Genomic DNA, 25,248 nt, shown 5'->3' on the forward strand with positions numbered 1-25,248 from the left:
CGTGAGAGAGAGGAGGAAGGAAGAGAGAGAGAGAGAGAGAGAGAGAGAGAGAGAGAGAGAGAGAGAGGAAGGTAATAAGAGATACACATAGAGAGAAAGGTGGAGAGAATGAGAGGGAGCGATAAGGGAGATGGAGAGAGAGGGAGACATGGGAGCACAAGGGAAGAAATATAGAAAGGGGGAGAGAGGCAGAGGAAGAGGGAGGAAATGATAGATAAATATGGAGAAAGAGTGTGTATGTGTAGGGGATGATAGAGAAAGACAAAAGATAGATAGAGATATAGATGGAAAGTGAAGGTAGGGAAAAAGAGAGAGATAAAGAGAGGGAGAGGTATATATATATATATATATATATATATATATATATATATATATATATATATATCGAGAGAGAGAGAGAGAGAGAGAGAGAGAGATCATGTGCATTTTGGGGGGATGAGGTAGAGAGGCAAAGAAGGAGAGATGGAGGGAGATATATGCATAGATGCGGGGGAGGGACGGAAACATATTTATTTCACTAGATGCTTTGATTTTAGTGTAGATGGTGATTTCTAATCCTATTTGATTGCTTTCACCTAAAGAGATAAACTAAAGTACAAGGGAGAGGAGGAATGAAGAGAGAGAGAAGGAGAGGATTAAGATAGGGAGAGAAGGATAAGAGATAGAGAGAGGAAGACACAAAGATGGAGGGGCAGAGAGGAGGAGAGAGACAAGGAGAGAGGGAGGGAGAAAGTGGCGGGGTTGGAGGAAAAGATATAGAAAGAGAGGGATGGGGGGAGAGAAAGGGATAAAGGGGAAGGATGGGAAATAGGAGGAGAGAGGGAGGGACAAAGAGATGGAGTTGTAAGGGGAGAGATGGAGGGAAGAAGAAATACATAGAGAGAGAAATAGAGAAGTGGAGACAGAAAGAGGGAGTGACAAGGGAGAGATGGAGAGAGTGTTTGTATGTTTGGGGTTGAGATAGGGAGACAAAGAAGGAGATATGGGGAGAGATATTGATATCGATGGAGGGGGGAGTGAGGGAAGAAGATTTCTTACAGTAGATGCATTAATTTTAACATACATGATGATTTTTGATATTGTTTGATTGTTTGCACTAGATGCATTGATTTCAGTGTAGATGTTGATTTATAATGATATTTTATTGTTTGCAATAGATTCTTTGGTTTTGGTGTAGATGTTTATCTCTAATCATATTTGATTCATTGCACTATATGCATTGATTTATGTGCAGATTTTTTCTAATTCTATTTTTTTCTTTCACTACATGCATTGATTTCAGCGCAGATGGTGATTTATACTCCTATTTGATTGTTTGCACTAGACACATTGATTTCATTTTAGATGGTGATTTATAATCCTATTTGAATGCTCGCAAAAAATGCACTGATTTCGATGTATATGTTGATTTCTAATGATATTCTATTGCTTTCCCTAGATGCATTTTTGTTAATCTAAATGTGATTCCTAATCCTATTTGATTGCTTGCACTAGATGTATTGATCTTAGTGTAGGTGTTTATTTCTAATTATATCTGGTTATTTGCACTAGATGTATTGATTTAAGTCTAGATGTTGATTTATAATCTTATTTCGTTTCTTGCATTAGATGCATTGCTTTCAATGTAGATGTTTTTTTCTAATCATATTTGATTGCTTGCATTAGATGCATTGGCTTCAATGTAGATGTTGATTTATGAGTTGATGTAACTCGACGTATGATGATACTTTACTTTCAAAGAGTTTCAATTAATAGTGTGATTGATTTTAGTGTAAGAAAAAAAAATATTGACAATGTGCATTGGTTTTTGTGTTATAGTAATTCAACCTATTAATATTGGAGAGGAAGAGAGAAAATGTAAGATGTTTACTACAATATACTCAGTAAATATTTGTCCAATTTATGATTTCAACTGCACTTTTCATATAATCGATATGAAAATATGCCAAAAATAATAATAGTGACAATAAAAATAGTAGAAGAAAATATTTCAGCTTGATCACAATGAAGACTATTTGTATTTGGCTACATTCTTATTATTCACATTTGTTGCCATTGAGCACTATGACATTTTCAATTTGCATTCAAATTTCTCATTTCATCATTTTTCATAATTAAAGCTATTAACAATATCTATCATCTTGTTATACAACTTGAGTGGGCCTAATGGTTAACAATATGTGTTTCCTCCTAAGAGGTCATGAGTACAAAAATAGAGGGGTAGAGTACGTATGCCTATAGCTGCACGAAGGTGGGTCTCTCGTCCCACAAACAAGGGGTCTCATACACAAATTTGATGTCTAGCTTGGCCATGGCCTTAAAATGAGATAATAATATCTATCATCTCAACATATTGAGGTAACTCAACAAATTTAAAATTAAAACTACTCTTCATGATATATTTAGTAATACCTGGAGAGACACTATTAAAAATTAATTAGTTGTCAAAAATTGTTATACCTAAAATTAAATGAAATAGATGTGCAATATCAATCCTCCTGCAAGCTATTGACAAGATTTTCTTCCTTCTTAATCACCAACTAATTAATAATAGACAATTAGATACACATATATAAATATAACACAAAAATTGTAACATTCACAAACATTACCACTCAAATCCAAATACACAAACCACTCAAAGCATCCAAACAAAGACACACACAAACCACTCAAAACATCCAAACATAGATGTACAAACCATTCAAGGCCAACAACATAGACTAAACTGAAAAACATAATCATATGGTCATGTCAAGTAAAGAAAACATAATGTAAATTTTAAAGTATGAAATTTATCTCGAACAGATACGTAATAATTATAATCTAAAAATATGGCATTGCTTCAGTGGAACCATCTTGGATCCATTCAAATATGGATCTATCATGCACTGAGAGCGATCTACTCCCTCGAGGTACAAACCTTATTATATTTTGAGGAAAGGTTTGCACCTAAAGGTATTCGATCTCTCTTTGCGCGTGATAGATCAGGAGTTAGATGGATCTACCCTGGTATTAACACAAAACAATTACAAATTTTTTACTTCATCTTTATTTTGGATTTTGCATATGGGTTTTATCTTTCCATCACATAGAAATTCCTTGACTTAGCTAGCAGCAAATTGGTACAGTGTACCACGACTAAGTTCATAGCTACATACACCCAAGTGCCAATATATTGGTGACCAAACTAACATTGGATTTTGTGGATACTCATTATGTTAATCAAATCAGTTTGAACATTTTAACAAACTTTTCAAGGTTTTGTGTTTTGGCTAACAATGCCATCAGACATTAGTCTCTTTGAGAAGATTTAATCCAAACAAACTCAAACATTTAAGCTTCCTTAAACAAATAAAGAAAAGAAGGGTTAATCTAAATCGATTGGATTTGTTGAAAATGGGTACGCTCAATCGGTGAAACAACTAAAGAAAATAAGGGTTAATCTAAATCGATTGGATCTGTCGCCTCAAGCAGTGAAAAATCATGTTGAATTCTCCACCAATCTCATTCATACATAAAAATATTGCTCATTTAAAAAATGTGCCATTTAACCCTAATAGTATTTTATTTATTTTGAATTCTAACTTTTATTAATAACCTATTATTAGTACTTTAATATATATATATATATCTATATATATATATATATCTATATATATATATATTAATTAATTAATTAATTTATTTTTAAAACTAACCATTAAATAAATATTTTATGTATTAATATTAAAAATAATAATTAAATTAAATTAAAGAACTGTAATTTGACCTGGGTCCGTAGGTCAAAATTATCCGTTGATCGATTTAGCCGTTGGAGTCTCTGCTCAGACTATTTAACATACTTAGCTGGATCTGTTTCCTCAACTTGTCCGGATGATGAACCACACTGGTTGGTTAGAAACGCGTTGACAAAGGTCTTTCCTCATGTGATTTTCGCCGAAGTTCTGCTTACAACTATTATGGATCACAGAAGCCTCAATTCAATAATGTGCCATATCTCAGGGTTAATTCACCATATGCTCTTAACTACAAAAATTTACTTGTATAATTGATATTTCGTTCACAGTGTAGGGTATTTGATTAATTTTTCCATAAAACCAACCAAATGTAGCCAAAATCCTGAATCCTGATTGTGAAAAATAAAGGAATATATAGTTACCATTCACCAACATTTAGAAATTCAATACATTAACTCAAAATATCCCCAAACTAGATAAACGTAAGGAAACTAACCTCTAGCCATTTAATACAACACACAGTAAATAAAAAATAATAGAAGTTTGCGAGCATAAAAAATAACATTTTGTTTCCAGTCTGCATGTCAAACAGAATGATCATCTTCTTCTACTCAATCTCCCGAAGGCTACTAGCTTTAGGTCATTTTAATTTGGCCTACTCCACATTTTGAGTTCTATTGGAAGTAATGCTTCGACGTCATATGAAGTAATGCTTCGACGTCATATGTATTATGTCCTATATATTTGTAATTCTTGTGCTCAATAAAATATTGAAGAGTGATTTGTGTTGTGTGCAATTACTTTCAGTTGTCGACCCCAATTTCTAATATGGTATCACAGCCTGTTCTGGCTTGATTCCGTTAAGGGAAAGCCAAGAACATGTGAGAGCTATGAGAATAATTGACTTGGTTACTGGTAGCTTAGATGTGTGGTTCTTTTTGTATTGTTCGTGTGCATAGAGTTATAGATGAGATCACTTAGATTTTTTTTTCTCAAGCGAGAAAAAAAACCCTGGCTGGTTCGAAACGCGTCGACAAAGGTCTTTCTACATGTGATTTATGCCGAAATTCTTCTTACAACTATTATAGATCACAGAAGCCTCAATTCAATAATTGATACCCTTGTTAATGTTGGAGTTGGAAGCTCATAATACAAACCCTATGCAATCGCATGTGGACCTACAATAGTTGCGAGCAAGTGTTGATGAATATTGTTCGAATATTGCGGTACCCGACTACGCTCTTCAATTCTTCCTAGGACACAGTGGGTGCATGGATTAGAGAGCAAGGAAATATTTTTTTTAAAAGTCGATCAAATTGGTCAAACGAAAAGAAGATCTCCTGCAGTTTAGAAATTTTGTATACCATTTATAGAAGTCCATGGAGCCGTCTGTGGTTCGTATTGTGGTGACTCCGATTTACAGTTGGAGATCTGTCAGAAGTAGTTCGATCTTCTGATAAAAAACAAAATTATTGAACCTTTTGGTTATTAACATCGGTTATGGAGATGAGAGAAACTTTTGTTGGGAACAATGTGATGTTGTTGATGTACTTTCTATATCCCACGTTGTCGTTTATGTTAATTTCTCAGGCAGCTTTGGTTGGAATCAATTCTATTGCTATTGGCTACGAGAGTATCTCTCCACCCATTTCATGTGAAAAACAGGCGTAATAATGAATATCTTATGGCCACGGAAGTCTGTGCTGCTCCAGAAATCTCAGAGATTGCTCTGTCAACTTCAAGTTTTCTGATATTATGTTCAAGTTGTGGTGTGAGCTAAAGTTAGAATTTTATTATTATAGTTCTCTGTATTATGAAAAACAAATAGTGTGAGATTGTTTGGGTATTATGTATTTTTAAAATGATTGATGGTTCTTAAACTGAAGCCTTGGTGTTCGAAGCGTCAATTCTTGTGTGTTACTAATTTTAGTTATAAAAAGGGTTGGTGGTTCTTAAAATAGAAGCCCCGGTGTCCGAAACATCAATTCTTGTCTAAGGTCAACCTCTTTGATCAACTCTTGGGCACATTGAGTATCTAGACCTCCATCCTATCAACTGACGAATAGCCGAAAGCTAAATGCCTCTTTGATCAACTCTTGGGCACATTGAGTATCTAGATCTCCATCCTATCAACTGACGAATAGCCGAAAGCTAAATACCTGATAGATGGTGGGTGTTCCATAGGATGGCTCATTACATGATGGCCCTTATAGTGGAAGTCCCGACGAGCTGAGTTGTCAATATTGTTGATCCTAGAAGACCACTCAAACATATATTTATTTATTGTTGTTGTAATATGCTTTCTATGTAAGCATTAAGGGAGGGTGTTGGAAGTAATGCTTCCATGTCATATGTAGTTGTCATTGTGAATCGCTAGACATCAATGTAGAAGCCGCTGATTCCTATGTTATGAGTTGGAATCATGATCTGAATGTGTCAATATGAGTATATTATGTCTTGTATAGTTGTAATTCTTGTGATCAATAAAATATTGAAAAGAGATTTGTGTTGTGTGCAATTACACTCTCTCGTCGATCTCAATTTCTAATAAGTCCTGCCCCGACCCTGAGGAGATAATAAAAATCAGACTACTAGCCTGCTATACACAGCAGCATGGTAATTCCACAGTTTGGCAAAAAAATGGACGCGGGTGAAGCATAAGTCATTGATGCGGTCATGAATTATAACTACCTATGCGAGTAGAAATTAATGACTTATTCTATGTTCTCTGAATTTGCAAGCCAAAGATTGCTATAATAATCGATATTCAGAGTGTTGCGGTATCCGTCAAGTCATTGCAACCAGCCAATCCATTACAGAGCACAGTTGAAGTTGTCAATCTACACCATGCATCACATAAAAAAATAATACGTCATGAGCACCTGCAAGGAACACCTTTCAAGTTGTTCATGAACGTCATTGTGTCTCGTTTGGGCACATATTTTCAAAATTTAAATAATAAAATATAAAACATGGTACCAAATTTGGGATGATGGTTGTTGAATAGTTCGATTTCAAGTTAATGACGTTGAAAGTAAAAAATGTAATGAAAAATAAAATATCATACCACATCGTGCGCTGATGGGAGTCGAAATTCAATTGAAGGGCATCGAAAGCGAAAATTGTTGAGTCTGTGCTACACTAAAGCAACGGTAACTTGGTACAATGTGGACAGTAATCCAATATAGTTGGGCTTACTTTCAATTACCTTCGGACCATCACCTCACTTGCAAGTTGCTTAATTGGTCATAATTCATAATCCTTCATATTACAATCAATATTACTCGGTATCGGAGCTAAGAATTCCCTATAATTTCTACGTGTCGAGTTAAAGAAATTGAGAAAAAAAATATTGATCGGTTACTAAAATTGTCTTTCTTTTTGAAATATAAAGATTTAACTTAAACTTAGCCATTGACAAGTGATTTTAATATTTAAAATTTTTTTGAAAGGTACTTTTTCTTAACTCTATTGGAAGCCCAAGGGAGGTGGACGGGTTCAATTTTGAAAGCTAATTCTAATAATGATAACGAATTTAATGAAAGATCTCTCTAACTTATTTTAGAAGAATAAAGGAATACCTAAAAACTCACTATCATAGTTGTCTAGTTAATTCAAGTGTTGGACTGCAAAAGTTCCATGATTTGATTTAGGACTTGGGCAGTGGAATTAGGAAATTCTGCTCATGACATACAACTTTACTAAGCTTATCGCGCATCTTGATGGAAGGTTATTGTCTAATTATGTTTCACGTTATTAAGTTTGTAATTGAGTTTAGTATTTTTTTTCTATAACATAAGCATTAAGGTGGTGTTAGAGTTAATTCTTACATTAATGATATAACGAGATGATAAGACTTTGTCTTGTGTAGGGATAGTTGACTTATGTTTCCTAAATATTGGATGAGATGAATATCACAATATAATTGTACCAGTTTTTATATACTATGTATTCTATAATTTGACTATATATTCTATTTACTTCTTATTAATAAATCAAGTCAAAATATCATGAATCATATACATATCCTGAACTTCAACATTCAAACTTTCTTGTGATAGGAATATATGTGTTGTGTTTTTTCTTTTGGGGTTTCCTTCAAGTTATTGCATTGCTCCTCTGCTGAGAATCTCCATTGCTCACCATACAATAAGGTATTGTCGCCTCCTATAACATGTAGTCTTGGGAGCAACGTTGGAAAAGTTACTGCATCTGCGACATCTAGTCAATTCCAGCAAAATTCAAAGAGTCAAGCCAAGGATCTAGACCAAGGAGACAAAGACAAAACCCCAATGGTAGATTTTTTTTAACACTAATTAGAAAGAATAAATGCATGCCATGTAGGTCAGTACCCTCCTGTGCAGCTTGTCGACTATTAACCATTATGTTCTTGGATTGACGCAGTATTATCGAATAGGAGGATCCACGCCAAAGTTCAAGATAATCTAAACTTTATGTTACAAAAATGGTGAACGACATCGGGCAGGCATATTACTATTTTTATAAATACGTTCGAATCGGGTATAATCTAGAACAAGCCCTGGCTAGCCCTCTTTCTAGCCACTGTCTTAAATGCTAGAAAAAATTGGGAAATATAATTTTTGTTTTCACGAAGGGGAAAGGCAAAGAGTTATGATTTTCGCGAAACTAGTTTTTGCGCCACGAAGCCGATTTTGCTACTTCACACACTGCGAGGTTATTTCTCAGACTTGGATTTCACGCACCGCGGAACTATTCCAGAAACTTAATGAATACTCACAGCAAAAATAACAAGATAGGCTTGGAGCGACACACTAAAACTTAGTATTCATTTCTTAAACATGAAAATACATTTACATGAGACTTTGGCTCATTCGCCAAGTAAAATAAAAATTACAGTGATTTAAACTTACGCAGAATAACACACAGTAAAATAGAGTAATTGTTGTTTTCATGCGCCCACCAAAAATTGCTCCACCATTTTCTCCACAGAGACTTGTGCTCTTTTCTTACTTCTTACTCTCTACCCTCCCTACACAGTCTAACTAATACACAATGATTTTTACATTCATATATAACTCAATATACAATTTTACATTTAATTCATGACAAAGCGAAATTAATTTTGATGTTGTTGTTGAGTGTGATCAGAGTCGCGTGGGTGTTTCTAGAGTGTGGGCAAGGTTGTTGAATTAATGCTTGCCAGTATCTGTTTACGTAAGTACATAACTTCCTTGTATGCCTCTGTTGAGTTTCTGAATGGTTTGCGTCTGACTTCAGACCTTCTATCTTCACGTTGAGACACAACTTGCAAAAAATGTCTTCAAGCATAGACGCAACTTGCAAAAGTGTCTGACATGTATGGCTATTGTCAGGTTGTTTATTACGGTGGTTGAGATTATTATTTCCAACACTCCCCCTTAATCACAACTGCTGCCATTGACAATTCCCAAATAGTTTCTGAGATAACAAAATTTTCTCCTGCCAATGGCTTTGTGAAAATATCAGCAAATTGTTCCTGTGACCTGCAGTGCTGCAACACAATTTCATCATTGTTAATCAACTCTCTAATAAAATGATATTTAGCATCAATATGCTTGGTCCTTTTGTGGAACACATAATTCTTTGACAATGCAATTGCTGAGGTGTTGTCACAGAAAATAGTTGTCGCGCCCTCTTGGTCATGACGAAGATCCCTCAACATCCTTCTCATCCAAACTGTCTGACATGTTGCTATTTTTGTTGTGACATATTCAACTTCTGCTATTGACAGTGTCACTAATGGCTACTTCTTGTAGGCGCATGAAATGGCTCCGGAACCTAAATGAAAAACATATCTTGACATGCTCTTTCTATCATCGTCATTGCCTGCCCAATCACTGTCAGTGTAACCAACCAGCCTGAAATCGCTGGTTGCTGTGTACGAAATGCCATACTATTTTATCCCATTGACATACCTTAGAATCCTTTTCGCTACTTGCCGATGTGTATCCTTGGGTGTCTCCATGAACCTTGACACCAAACTTACTGCATACGTTATATCCGACCTAGTGGCAGTCAAATACATCAGGTTGCCTATCATGCTTTTGCATAATGTCGGATTGACATTGTTGCTGCAATCTTCTTTGCTCAACTTCAACCCTATGACAGTTGGATTTGGTGCGGACTTGCTGTTCTGCATCTTAAACCTTTCCAAAATATCTGCCACATACTTTTCCTGAGAGATAAAAATGCCATTTTATGTTTGCTTCACTTCTATGCCCAAAAAATATCTTAACAATCCCAAGTCAGTCATTTCAAACTCACTCTTCATGACTTGCTTGAAATCAGCGATGAGTAAATCATCGTTGCCTGTAAAGATCAAATCATCTACATATAAGACGATAATGAGAATATTACCTTCGCTCTCTTTGATATAGAGAGTAGGCTCATCGTCATATTTGCCAAAACCATTGTCCAACAAGAAAGTATCTATCCTACTATACCATGCGCACGGTGCTTGCTTCAACCCATAAAGAGCTTTCTCCAACTGATACGCTTTGTCATCTTTGCCTTCAATCTCATAGCCAGGCGGTTACACGACATACACTTCCTCTTTCAGCACTCCATTCAAGAACGTTGATTTTACATCCATCTGACACACTCTCCATTTGTATTGCGCAGTAATCGCCACAACTGTGCACATTGTCTTCATCTGCGCGACTGGGACGAACGTCTCCAAGTAATCTCTTCCATGCTGTTGCTTGTATCCTTTGACAACAAGCCTTGCTTTGTGCCCTTCAATCTTTCCCTCAATGTTGCTTTTGGTGTTATAGACCCACTTCACTCCAATGACATGTCTTCCTTTCGGAACACTCACTAACTCCCATGTGTCATTCCTTTCTGTTGCTTCTATTTCTTCCTCCATTGCCGCAACCCATTTTTCTTCTTTGATTGCATCTTCAAAGTGGATTGGGTCATGTACATGACAAAATAATGCAAATAAGGAATTCAGACCTGCACCACTATCAACTTCATCTTGCTCATTAATTTCATTTAAATTTCTGAATTTTAGCCTTCTTGTGCTTGCTAAAGATGGGCTTGATATGTCACTTGGTGTCGCACTTCGCTGTGTGCTTGGAGAAGCAGTTTCTTGATTGTGCGAAACAATCCTTTTTTTTGTTGATGGTGTTGCTTTTTTTCTGCTTTGTTGCACTTGAATAGGAGTAGAGGGAGTCAGAGTTCAGGAATTAATTTCTGCTATTAACTCCTCTCTATCCTCATTTGGTATGCATGCGTTGACATTGACTGTCTATTATAAACTTCCATCCCATGCTTCCTCTTTTATGAACTACACATATCTGTTGATTATAACTTTCTTCGTTAATGGAATGTAGAGTTTGTATGCCTTGGATTCATCGTTGTATCCAAAAAATATGCATTTCTACCCCTTGTTGTCCAACTTCTTTTTCAACTCATCCGGGACATGTGCATAAGCCACACATCCAAAAACTCTCATGTGAGTGACATTTTGTTTTCTTCCACTCCATGCCTCTTCAGGAACGATGTTCTGGATGCTTTTGGTTGGACATCTATTGAAGATATATGTTGCACAAGCGACAGCTTCAGCCCAATAGTCATTTGCAAATTCTTTGCCTTAAACATACTCCTTGCCATCTCCATAATGGTCCTATTCTTCCTTTCTGCCACACCATTTTGCTACGGTGTATATCTTGTTGTAAACTTCTTGTGAATTCCATGCTACAAAATTTAAGGAAGTCATTTGAGATGTATTCTCCACCTCTGTCAATCCTGATGACTTTGATGTAGTGTCCACTTTGCTTTTCAACAAGATCATTGTATTGGCAAAAGCACTCCAACACTTCACTTTTCTGTTTTAGGAGAAATACCATTGTCTTCCTTGTGTAGTCATCTATGAAGGTCAGTACATAGTGACTGCCACCAATTGATGGTGTCTGCATTGGTCCACATAAATCTGAGTGGACAATACCCAAAGGTGCCTTTTCCCTCAATGACATTCCTACTAAAAATGTCTCTCTATGTTGGTTGTTGAAGATACATCCTTCACATATGTTGTCTTCTTTTTCTGTGAGTGGTAAACCCTTCACGATGCCTTTCCTATGCAGCAGATTCAAACCTCCAAAGTTGAGATGTCGAAATCTCAAGTTCCATAACCAGTTTTCATCTTTTACCTCTGCTTGAAAGTCTACTTATGTGACAGCTGCCCCTTTTCTTCCATTTTCTTTTGAGTTCATAGATAGTTGTGCATGTGCACCTTCTTTCTGCAAATATGATATTATTTTCAGGGGAACCATTCTATTGTCTATCATCTAATCTTTTGCAATCAATTGTCTTCTTGGAGGCCTATCTAAAATTGTGCACACATCATTTTTGAAGAAGACATTGTAGCCTCTTTGCATGAGTTGTCCAATGCTCATGAGATTATGTTTCAGACCAGAGACAAAGTAAAAATCAGATATTTATTTCTTCTCCCCCTTATTTGTTAGGATATTAACTCTTCCTTTTCCCATGACAGAGACTATGCTATCAGTCCCTAATGTCACTTTAGATTTCACACTTTCATCTAGATTAGAAAGCATTTATATGTTTCCTGACATGTGGTTGCTACACCCTGAATCTAGGTACCATATATCACTTTGTTTTTCTTGTGCTACATTACAAGCTAAAAACATGCTATCATGATTCTGATTTTCTCTTGTGAAATTTACACTTGTTTTGTTACTAATGCAATATTGCTTCTTTCTACATTCATTTGCATAATTACCATACTTTTTACAGTAATGACATTGAACTTGAGATTTATCATACCTCTAACCTTGTCCTTGATTTTGGCTTGGGCGTTGACTTGGATTTTGATTGATGCCTCTTCCAGTTGAGCTTGAAGGGCTACTTCTTCCACCTTTGTGTGGGATTCTTCCTCTTCTTGTAGCATATGATCCTCCTCTGCCTTAACCTTGACCAAATGATACTTGTGTCTTGAACGCATGCTCCAATGAGGAGCTTGCTGCTCTATTCAGTATATGTTCATGAGAAATTAGTGATGCATTAAGCTCATTCAATGTGAACTGTGAGAGATCCTTTGTCTCTTCGATGGCCACACTAATGGCCTCAAACCTTGCTGGCAGACTCCATAAAAATTTCTCAACTATTCTTCTTTTTCCTCAACTGTCTCACCATGCGACCTGATTTGAGTAACCAGCCCACTTACATGTGTAAATAACGAGTCTATATTATCAGACTCTTTCATACAAAGTGTTTCAAAATCTTTCCTCAAAATTTGCAGCTTTGCTATCTTGACTTTTGCCATGCCGTGGTAGGTTGTCTGGAGGATGTCCCATGCTTGCTTGGACTTCGTTGCTGCTGCAACCCTTGGGAAAATACTTTCGTGAACTGCTTGACAGATATAAAACAGGGCTTTTGAATCTTTCTTCATGTTGTCCCTTAACACATCTCTTTCTTTTTGAGATAAGGCATTGTATGTTGCTGCATTTGCTGGTTCATGAAAACCATTCTCCACCAAATCCCAAATATCTTGAGAAGAAAACAGGGCCTTCATTGTAATAGCCCAATAATCATAATTTTTGCCATTAAACTAAGGTATTTGAGGATTAGTCAAACTTGTGCTTGATGTTGCCATTTTTAGCGTAAAAACAAACTTTCTACCTGCTGGTAAATATGCTAAAAAATAATGCGCGCTCAAAAACAATTTTTACTGTCAGTAAAAACACTTGTTTTTACACTAACAGAGTTTAACTCGCTTTGGTACCATGTTAAAAAAATTTGGGAAATATAATTTTCGTCTTAGCAACGCTGATTTTGTGTAGCTACTTCACACACTGCGAGGCTATTTCCCAGACTTGGATTTCACGCACCGCGGAACTATTCCAGAAACTTAATGAAGACTCACAGCAAAAATAACAAGATAGTTTTGGAGTGACACACTAAAACTTAGTATTCATTTCTTAAACATGAAAATACATTTACATGAGACTGTAGCTCATTCACCAAGTAAAATAAAAATTACAGTGATTTAAACTTACATGGAATAACACACAGTAAAACAAAGTAACTGTTGTTTTCATGCACCCACCAAAAATTTGTCCACCATTTTCTCCACGGAGACTTGCGGTCTTTTCTTCCTTTTCCATTAAGGTTGGTTGAAATTTATTAAATAATTCCTCCATGGTATGACTGGAATCTATATTTCGTGTACTCGTCCTGAGAATGAATAGATAAATAGAATGACAATTTCTAAACATTTCACCAGCCGAGTTCTCATCTATTGTCGTCTAGTTATGATGCAAAGGCGCATCTTCGTGTAATCTTTTGTACTCTATTCTATTCTTCAGAGTGTCATATTTTCCATGGATAATACGTTATTGTGTCCGCTACCTTTTTATTAAAAATACGTTGGGTCTAGATAGAGAGGTTGCCTTGAATGATGAAGAGTTGTGCTATGATTATCATAATGTTTCTTGTAGTACCGTTAGGTGAGGCTCCTCAGATTATTGGCTTCAAGCCATTCCCTCCCAGTAATGATTCTCAGGTTAAGGCCACACTTGAAAGTAATTATCCATTAGATGATGAAAGGACTCCTATCAGGCCAACTAGTAACTCCTCAAAGCAAAATTGATTCGTATGTATTATTCCTTCAGGTAGGTCTTCATTATATACATGACGGAGGGATTGTTCACTTCATCTCTCGATGACTATTCATATTACTTATTGATTTATTTACATTATATTCATCCAATCCTGATGATTAGGTGTCAACACTCCCCCCTTAATTTGAAGGGATGTTGGTGAGTCCAAGCATCATTCTAAATCACTCAAGCTTTTCTCTTCCAAGCACTTTGGTGAAGATGTCTGCAATCGCTCATTAGTGGAACAATGATGGAGATGGATTGTTTTGGCCTCAACATGATGTCGAATTAGATGATATTTAGTATTGATGTGCTTCGTTCGATCATGGAACTTTGGGTTCTTGGCCAACTTTATTGCAGAGGTATTGTCAATCATGAGTGGAGTTGATTGTACTTGTTTTCCCTGCAAATCTTTAAGAATTTTCCTAAGCCACACAATTTCTTTTGTTGCTTCAGTTGCTGCCACGTATTCTACTTCTGTTGTAGAATCTGTTGAAACTGATTGTTTGTGTGATCTTCAGGAGACAGCTCTTTATCCAAGACTCATAGCATATCCTGAAGTAGATACCCCAGTTTCTTTCTCTCCATCAAAGTTTGAATCAGAGTATCCAATCAAGCTAAAGTCGTCCAACTATGTATACTTGATTCCAAAGTCTTGAGTTCCCTTCAAGTACCTTAGAACTCTTTTTACAGTAGACCAATGTCCCTCACAAGGCTTTTGCATAAATCTGGAGAGGATTCCAACAGCAAACGAAATGTCTGGTCTGGTAGTAGTTAGGTAGTTGAGACTTCCTACAAGCTATGTACACTTTGTTGCATCCTCAAATTCTTTTCCTTCAATAGATGTGAGATTTCAGTTTTGTTCCATTGGAGTAGTAAGAGGATTGCATTCTGTCATGCCCAACCTGTTCAATAGATCTCCAATGTATTTCTTTTGAGAAAGAAATATGGACTTCAGATGTTGGGTTACTTCAATACCAAGATAGTAATGAACATAACCCAAATCAGTCATTTCAAAACTTTTCCCCAATTCCTTATTTATGGATGCAATGTAGCTTTCATTGTTCCCTATCATTAAAAGATCATCTACATATACCACAAGATATACAACTATTTTTCCAACTTTCTTGACAAATAAAGTTGCATCATCAAGATCATAATGTTTGAAATTGAGTTTAAGAAGATGCTCAGTTAGTTTTTCATACTAGGCTCGCGGTGCTTGTTTGAGGCCATACAAGGACTTCACCAGTTTACATACTTCATGCTCATGTCCTTTCACAGCAAATCCTTTAGGCTGGGACATAAAAACATTCCCTTTTAGATCTCCATTCAAGAAAGCAGTTTTTACATCCATTTGATGGACTTTCCAACCGTTCTAAGCTGCTAGGGCAAAGAATGTCCAGATGGTAGCTCATTTTGTTGTGGGGGAAAAAGTATCCTCATAGTCGACCCCTTCCTTCTATCCAAAACCTTTTTCCATAAGCCTAGCTTTGTGCTTGTTAAGTGAGACATCAACTTTATACTTGTTCTTGTAGACCCACTTGTAGCCAATTCGTTTGCTTCCTAATGGAGGATCAACCAGATTCCAAGTGGCATTCTTTATGAGGGCATCATACTCCTTTTGCATCGCTTCTTTTCATTCATCATGAGAAGTGGCTTATTTGAAGGAATTTGGTTCAAAATCTGTAGACAAGTTCAATTCAAAATCATAAGAAACATCCATATCAACAAGTGAATTAGAGTCATCCACACCACCTCCATTTTTCCGGTTTTAATTTCTAGTTCCTGTATTTCCAACCTCATCAGGATGAACACTTTCAAGTGTCTTCCTCAGCCACTTTGGGGGACCTTTCTCAGATGGTCTAGGCAGCTCTGTTGATTGAGTTGGGACTGAATCAAGATTGAGTCTCCCAATTCTATCAATCACATCACTTAAAGCATCATCCGTTGTTGGAGTTTCATGCGGGGGAGAGTGTTCTTTAGAAGAAGATTTCACATGTTGATCTACTATAGGAATCCCCCCTTCAAGATGTGAAATCTGATTATGAAATTCTTGAAATGATTTTTCTTTTGCGAATCTATCTAAGTGATCAAGTTTCTGCTCAACGACATTGTCAGTTTTGGATGATTTAAGAAAAATTACATCCCTAGGTACAACAAACTTTTTATTTACTTCATCATAGAGATGGTATGATTTGGAGGTGTTTGAATACCAAAGGAAGATACACTTACGACTTCTAGCACCAAGTTTGTTTCTATGTACCTTTGGTATCAAGGCATAATAGGTGGAACCAAAGACCCTCAAATGCTTTACCAAAGGAACATGTCCATACCACATTTCATATGGAGTATTGTTTCTAATAGCATTAGATGGACACCTATTCTTTATATATGTAGCACATAGAACATCATCGACCCAAAACATTATCTTTAAATTTTTGAAGAAGAGCATCGATTGTACCATATTTAATAGTTTCCTATTCATTCTTTCAGCTACACCATTCTGTTGGGGATTATAAGTTAAAATTGTTTGATGTTTGATCCCATGTTGGCAAAGATAGTTTTCAAATTCATTTGATGTGTATTCTTTTCCATTATCTGTTCCAACAGACCTAATATGAGATTCTGCATCATTTTCAATCCATTTATGAAAATTCTTGAATGTTTGAAAAGCATCAGATTTGTTCTTCAGTAGATAAACCCAAAACATTCTGGTGTAGTCATCAATAAATGTCATCATATATTTATTTCCATTTGCAGAAGGAACGGGCATTGGACCACATAAATATAAATGAATGAGTTCAAGTTTTCTATGTGCTCTTGAATGTGAATCGTGAAAACACTGTTTTCTATTCTTTCCTAGAATGCAAACATCACATTGCTTAAGTTTCCTAGGAATTGTAGGCAAACCAGCAATACCATTTTTCTTCAACAAGTGGACGCTGTCATAGTTCAAATGTCCAACTCTAGAATGCCATAATAAACTTGATGGAAGTGTACCATCTTCATGATGATAATTGTATGAGAAATGTTATGCACGAGCAGAGCTTCCTTGCAGCTTGAGAAGCCTTTCTTCTTCATTCCCCTCATGACAAGTGACTGGTTAGATGCTTTTCTTACCTCAATCTTGCCATCAAACATATGAATGGAGTGACCTTGCTGGCAGATGTGGACCAAAGAAAACAAGTTTATCCTGAGCTGTGGGAGATATAGAACATGATGCAGAATAAAGCCTTGAAGACCAAGTAGTTTAAGCCTGATTGTGTAAAGCCCTAATGGCTTGATTTTTGATTGGTCTATAAAAGTATACTGCTCCATCAACACTGTCAGTAAATTCTTCAAAAAAATCTTTTCTATGAGTCATGTGGCAGGTTGCTCCTGAATCAAGCAACCAATCATTTTTCCAAGAAGCAAATGAAGCATTAAATAAATCTTCATTTACTCCAATACCACATTGTGTCACGACATAGTGAGTGGATTCAGGTGCTTTACCTTTGTCTGTATCATTAGTTTTACCTTTATGTTCATTTCTTTGCTGCTCAATTTTGTCCCATGGTAAATAGCATGTAGAGGCATCATGTGATCCATTTCTTATGCAACATATGCATTGCAAGTTTTCCTTTTCTCCTTGAGAGTGTTTAGCCCCCTTCCTCTGAAATATCTTCCTCTTCCTCTTCGACCACCTCTTCCTCTTGAAGAATCTTGAGGAGAATTCTTTTCTTTATGAGCAAGGCACACAGCCTCTTTAGAAGATTCAGGGGTTGTCTTCTTTCCAAAATCTTTCTCTCTTTCAGCAAACTTTTTCACAAGAGAGTCAAAGGTGATATCTTTGAGATTTTCATTTGTGAAGTAAGTAGGATAAAGTTCCTTGAGAAAAATGATAAGAGGAATATCCAATTCAACCTTAGTGGATTTGATGTCATGCATTATAGACTTTACTTCAGATGCAAGAGCAAGAGGATCATTATTTTGCAGTCCAAGAGTGAAGAGTTTAATCATGAGTTGAGCAACTTCAAGGGAAGAATGTGAGTCATAGAGTTCTTTCAGCTTTTGTAAGGCTTCAAAAGTAGTTGAAAATGGTGAAATATGGTGACTTACCTCTTCATTTACAGATGTTGCGATTAATGCATAAGCTTTGTTTTTCTTGTTTACCCAAATGATGAGCTCTTTGTCTCCATCTCCAACACACACTCCTTTCCACAACTCATTGAAAATGAGTGTGTGTTTTATCATCTGGGACCACTCAGGATAGTTCTCTTTACCAGTGAGAACTATTCCCACGATGGATATGATTGAATGCATACTGTAAAAAAACTTTTGCTGCAAAACTTTTACTCTTAATGGAAAAAAATAATTCTGATAAGATGGGACAACAAATTCAAATGTCAATTGGCATTCATCTAGACAACATTAAAGTATAGAATATATATATGGGTGAGGCAGCTGAAATATATGGCAGCCTAAATATAACATAAATATATAAAAAACTGTACAGCGCTGGACAGAAAACTTTACAATGCATCCAAAAGAGGTATATATCAATGTTACAACTGCGTTCTGACACCAACAGCGTTCCAACAGCTTGATACCAACAATGTTCTAATACCAAGCATATAGTGGCCCTTCACGCAACATTCCCAACTTAAATTCAACGCAATGAACAATGCAACTTTCAATTTACACGCAGACCTCAACGCATATCATAAGACAACGCTTCATTCAACGCATGGCTCAAATCAACTTTCAACACATTTAACTTTCATACGCATTTAACATATGCCATGAACAACATTCAATACCAACGTTAATGCCAGCATAAATACCAACGTTATATGCCAAAAACACCAATGTTATATGCCAAAAACCAACTTTATATAGCATACAAATGCATGGAGGCATCAGTTCTCTTTGGCGTGGTTCGGAGGCGAGGCTCTACCATAAATCACAAGGCTTTTATTTAAGGCTCCATGTATCAAGCAGGCTGCTCACCACCAAGGCTTCTCGCAAGGTTGCTCACAAGTTTGCAGCTACGTAGTAAACTTTCACTGTAGCACAACCTCAAGGCTGAACACTTTCGTAGCAGTGATTCAGAAGGTTTTCAGGTCTGAGGCTGTCAAGTTTGAGGATTTAGAATTAATTACGGCAGACAAGTGCACAGGGGAAGTGGACAGAGAGCATTAGGCAGAAGGGAGTTACAACTATTTTGGGATCTAGCTCCGATACCATGTTAGGCCAGGCAGTAACTCCTCAAAGCAAAATTCATTCATATGTATTATTCCTTTAGGTAGGTCTTCATTATATACATGAGGGAGAGATTGTTCACTTCATCCCCTGATGATTGTTCATATTACTTATTTATTTATTTACATTATATTCACCCAATCTTGATGATTAGGTGTCAACAACTCCTGAGAAGGAAGTTGTGGAGCTGATAGAATATGTTGGCAGAAGAGTGGACCTTGAAGAGAATTATGGTTCAGAGGGTAACTTGAATATGAATTTATCTGCAAATTGGAAGGCTTCACATCAACATTTTGATGAAATTGTCAAGGCAATACTTTCTCAAAAATTCAAAGTAGTTCAACATGGATTGGAGAAAACAATTCTGCCCTTTCAACCACTAGACCACATCCCTGGTATTGGTCACAATAGTATACATGGGTCGAGGCACTAAAAAGCATAATCTGGTGAAGGCAGTGAATCTCACTAAACTTTAACAAGCGTTGGAGGCAACAATAGTCCCTGCCAAGTAGTCAAGCCCAAACATGTTCAGCAATGGTTAATGGTTTTTTAGATTACAACTTCTAATTAGAATGAGCAACAACATGCTTTAATTACAATGAAAAATACCTTTTCTCTCAATCTCTGTGGCATATTATATTAAGCTAAATGTAGTGCTGAAGTAAGGTTTGTCTTAGGCATAATCTAATAATTTGTTTCTTATTTTTTGGTTATATTTTAGGCAAATTAGCTTATTCTATTATTCTATGGTTTCATTTTTTTGTTACACTTCTATTGTTTAATATCGAAGGTCTGGCCATGACAAGGCATGAAGCAAGAACCCATTGCACCAAAAAAACAAAACAATTCTAGAAATTAAGTAAAGCAAAAGATATCTGATTTGGTGTTGAATCTAATGTTGCAATGTTGCAAGGTGTGGAACAACTGGGAGATGCTATAAAGGTGACAATGGGACCAAAGGGTCACAATGTTGTTATGAAAAAAATTATGGTTCTCCAAAAGTATTAAAGGATGGTGTTATTGTGGCAAAAAGAAATGAGTTCAGTGAAAGGTTAAAAAATGGGATGGTGTTATTGCAGCAAAAAGAAATGAGTTCAGTGACATGTTAAAAAATGGTTGTGCAAGTATTGTGAAGAAAGTTTCCAATGCTACAAACGATGTTGTAGGAAATGGCACTACTAGTGCGACCATCCTTACTTGTGCAATATTCATTGAAGGCTATAAGTCAGTTGCAATTAGTTGCAGTTGGGATGAATGCAATGGACTTGAGACGGGGCATTAGCTGACTTGCAGCTGGGACGAATGCAATGGAATTGAGATGGGGCATTAGCATGCCAATTGATGCAGTTGTTGTACATTTGAAAAGTAGAGAAAGGATGATAAGCACATCTGAGGAAATTGTACAGGTAGGCACCATCTCAGCAAATGGTAAAAGGGAAATTGGTGAACTAATTGACAAAGATGGTAAAAGGGAAAATTTCCAAAGATGGTGAAAGGGAAATTGGTGAACTGATTGCCAAAGAAATGGAAAAAGTTGGAAAGGTGGGAGTCAAAACTATTGTAGATAGGAATATGGTGTCAATAAATTGGAGGTTGTTGAAGGAATGAAAGCTATATATCTCTGTATTTTATCAGAAATGATAAGGCCCAAAATTTTGAATTAGATAATCCTTGGCTTTTGATACATGAAAAGGAAATTTCAAATTTGAACGCAGTTGTCCAAGCAATGGAGCTGACCTTAAATAAGAAAAGATATCTTGAATAAGCGTAGAGATATTCTGATTGTTTCTTTGGAGAAAACATAAAAGCCAACCTGGAGGATCTTGTTGTACTTACTAGTGATCAAATGATTTCAAAATTGTTGGGTGTGGGGCCTGATTATCTTATATATTCAAAGGTATCATCACATTGGACCCCAGTTTGAAATGGGGTGGCAATGCGGCTCGTAAAATATTCGCTGCAAGGGGGGTCCGGGGGGGCTGCAACCTTTGTGGAGCCACCCCCTAGCGGGGGGTTTTGGTGGCAGCACCCCCGAAGCTAAAAATAAATGTAAAATTGCATTATAAAAGTCTAGTAATTTCTAGTCAATCTGGGCCATTCATTAGGCAGATGATCTGACAGTAGAAGTTATGTTTAATTCAGGTTTTTTTTCCCTAGAAGGAAATCCCTCACTATATATGAGGGAATTTTATTGTGTCTATGTATATCTGTATTCTGAGTGAGGAAGAGAGAGGAGATGGAGAGCGAAGAGGGTGTTACAGAAGATCTGTTGTAGGTTGTATCTCTTCAGTTTACTGGATAATGTAATAAAAGAAGGACTAGCTGTTTCTCCATGGACGCAGCCCAAACTGCGTGAACCACGTATATATGTGTCTCTCTTGTTTTCTGCATTTTCTATGTTTATACTTCTGCAATATTTTATATGTTCCATTTCTCTTTAATATATATTTTTCTAACTGCAAGAACTTGGCATGATGCTTGAAAAGGTTGAAGCTGCTATGATTGGTTCAGCAAAGAAGGTAACTTCATCGAAGGATGACACTATTATTCTTGATTGAGGTGGCGATAAGAAGTGTAAAGAAGAAGTATGTGAGCAGATTCAGGTCACCATTGAAGCCATCACAACAGACTATGATAAGGAAAAGTATCAGGAGAGGTTGGAAAAGCTTTCAGGAGATGTTGCAGTTCTGAAGATTGGTGGAGCTAATGAGGCAGAAGTACAGGAGAAGAAGGACAGAGTCACAGATGCCTTGAATGCCACAAAGGCAGCATTAGATTAGGGTATTGTGCTAGGAGGTGGCATTTCTCTTCTTTATGTGACAAAGGAGCAATAAAAACATCAAACTACTAACTTTGACCAAAAGATTGGAGTGAAAATTATTCATAATGCATTGAATATGCCTGCATATATGATTGCTGCAAATGTGGGTGTCAAAGGTGTAGTGGTTGTTGGAAAATTACTGGAGCAAGATAATCTTGACCTTGGCTACTATGTTGCCAAAGACTTTCTTCTTTCTTCTTGAAATCATATGTTTATTATTATACCATTTATTCAAAGACCATATTGTGCACATTAGAACAATCTATCTGAGTTTTGGTGAAGAGCATTCTTGAAATCTCATGTTTATTATTATACAATTTATTCAAAGACCATATTGTGCACATTACAACAAGCTATCTGAGTTTTGGTGAAGAGAAGGATAGAGGCATAAGTAAAAGAAAATATACAAGAAATTTAATAAAGTATCCAAGCCAATCAACAACCTCTTGATAGTTCAATCCTTTCAAGGAATGTGAAACTTAGCTCCAACGAGGACATGATGGATCAACTTAGAGGAACTGAGTTATTCGTAACTTATGGATCAAACAAGGATTTCAATTGCAAGAATATAAAATTATCTGACCTGTTACATAATATTTATTTTTTCTTGTCAAGGTGTTTGCTTTAATAAAAATAATAATGAATGGTTTGAAATACTTAATTCTGGAATAACCAACTTTGAGTATAATCTCAACAGTACTAAAAACGCATCATATTATAAGCGATTGCACTATTTCCCCTCTATTTTAGGGTCCAAGCCTAACCCCCTTATTTACGTAATATGTTCAAGTCATAGCTATAGTTAGTTAAAGAGTCAATAATTCCCATATTAATAATTGTAAGTGGTTGACCCTTATTTAAAGAAGGGACCATAGTTAGTTGCAAATGGGCAATGGTATTAGATAGATGGTATTAATAAGAACCATGGTACTGACCCATTGTATTGCATGTATGAATCCATATAAAGGACAAAGTCTCCCCTTGAGGAGCGCCGTGTCCTATTTTGTAATCAAGCCCAGCTCTATTGGAGGTTGCCCCTTGGAAGAGGCAAGTGAACAATTCTTTCCTTTCTGAATAATAAAATACATGTTGTTATTTTTCATTATTCTATATTCTAGGTATATTTCTTCACATATTTGGTATTCTAGTATCTTCTCGCCAGTCAAGAGCATAACAAGTGGTATTAGATCACTTTCCAAATATAGTGGGTTCTCCATTTTAGCAGATTTTTTTTTTGGCTAGAGAGGTGTTCCTGCGTCTTTAAACCATGAGATCTGTTGTTGAGCACATAAACCTATGGATTTGGGGAGGCATGCACGCAGGAAATACAAGAGGTGGTCACGCTTTTTGGACTCCCTTGTAACCCTTGTGGGTACCCCTTCGAGTAGTAGCGCATTAGACAGAACCGCACACGTACTATCTTCCAAGTTCCCTTTAGGTATATTGGAAACCCCCTAGGCTCACTTGAAACCTTGCCATAGATAAATCGTTGGCCATATTGCTGCTACAATACACCGAGAACAACACTTGGGAAGATTACTCGTGTGTACGATAGGGTAGTCGAGTAGTACGACTAAAGGTACACTTGATCCTCCATGGTTAGTGCCCTGAAAAATTGGGTTGAGTACTATTGTTGGACCCCTATGTATATTGCGATCTGTAGCACCTGAAACTAATTAAGACCATAGATCCCTTGTCTCTCTCTAGATCATGCGTCATCTTTTCCAGATTAGATCTAGCAGGCTAGGTTCTATCGTCGCCGCAGCAATCAGATCTGCCATTCAGATCTAGCAACAGGGGTTCGATCACTGCCACATCCCTGCTCATACTCTGCGGTTGAGGGTTTCGCTGAAAAATTTGATTATTTCTACAGGGACAATTATGGTTCCTATACCTTGGCATGATTCTCATAGGACATTGGGAAGAATTAAATTTTTTGGGAAACGACTACTACAATATTCCTAAGCAAGGAGTAAAACTCCTTTCGGTAAAAAAAAAAATAGGAAAAATAAAAAAGAGAAAAATTCTGAGACCCTCCCTAGACGCTTATACGAGACTTAGCCCATAAGAATTAGGTTAACGGGCTAAGCAAGGTGGCACCATTCACTTGTAAGCGTCAAAATTTCGGGTGGTCCCAAATATATTTTTTCACAGTAATGAAAAGTGCATCAGATCTATGCATGGTATAAACCAGAGCTCAAGCTATGGCTCATGAGAAGATAGACACCCTTGAACAAAAGTTGGAGGCATTAATGAAGCAGATCCAATCCTTAAATGACACAATCGCAAAGGGCAAGTCGGAGGTATAATTAGAGGCATATGCTTTTAATAAAAACCTTGAGGGAAAATCTAGCCATTCTCTTCACTTCTATGGAAACCGTCAACAATCGCAGCCTCGACCACCCAAGCTGGACATGTATAAATTTGATGGCTCTCATCCGGCCATATGGCTATCACCAATGGAGCATTATTTCACATTGAATCACATCAGAGATGATGCGACTAAGTTAAGTATGGGAAGCCTGTACCTGGACCAAGAAACATCCAATGGTGGCAATGGCATCAACGCTACTATGCAAGGCCAATGACTTGGTAGGTATTATTGAAAGCCCTTTCTGATCGCTTTAACCATGAATCTATTTGGGTCATCTTACTAAGTTCCGACAGAGAGGGACAGTGCAAGAATATATTAAAGCCTTTGAAGCATTAGCCTTCCACACAGGAGGTCTAGCAAATGAATTGTACTTGGAATGTTTTATCAGTGGTCTCAAAGAAGCCATACAACCCCACGTTCGAATGCACC

General features: G+C 36.6%; 1 pseudogene; it reads left to right on the plus strand.

The window, feature by feature from the left end:
• LOC149210027 (chaperonin CPN60-2, mitochondrial-like) overlaps window positions 1-22,647 on the plus strand; it is a 45,351-nt pseudogene extending 22,704 nt beyond the window's left edge.
• The last annotated feature ends 2,601 nt before the right edge of the window (window positions 22,648-25,248 follow it).

The sequence above is a fragment of the Pinus tabuliformis genome, chromosome 1_2 (assembly GCF_031772625.1).
Source record: "Pinus tabuliformis cultivar Carrire ecotype Pingquan chromosome 1_2, CPIR1, whole genome shotgun sequence".
Classification (NCBI taxonomy): domain Eukaryota; kingdom Viridiplantae; phylum Streptophyta; class Pinopsida; order Pinales; family Pinaceae; genus Pinus; species Pinus tabuliformis.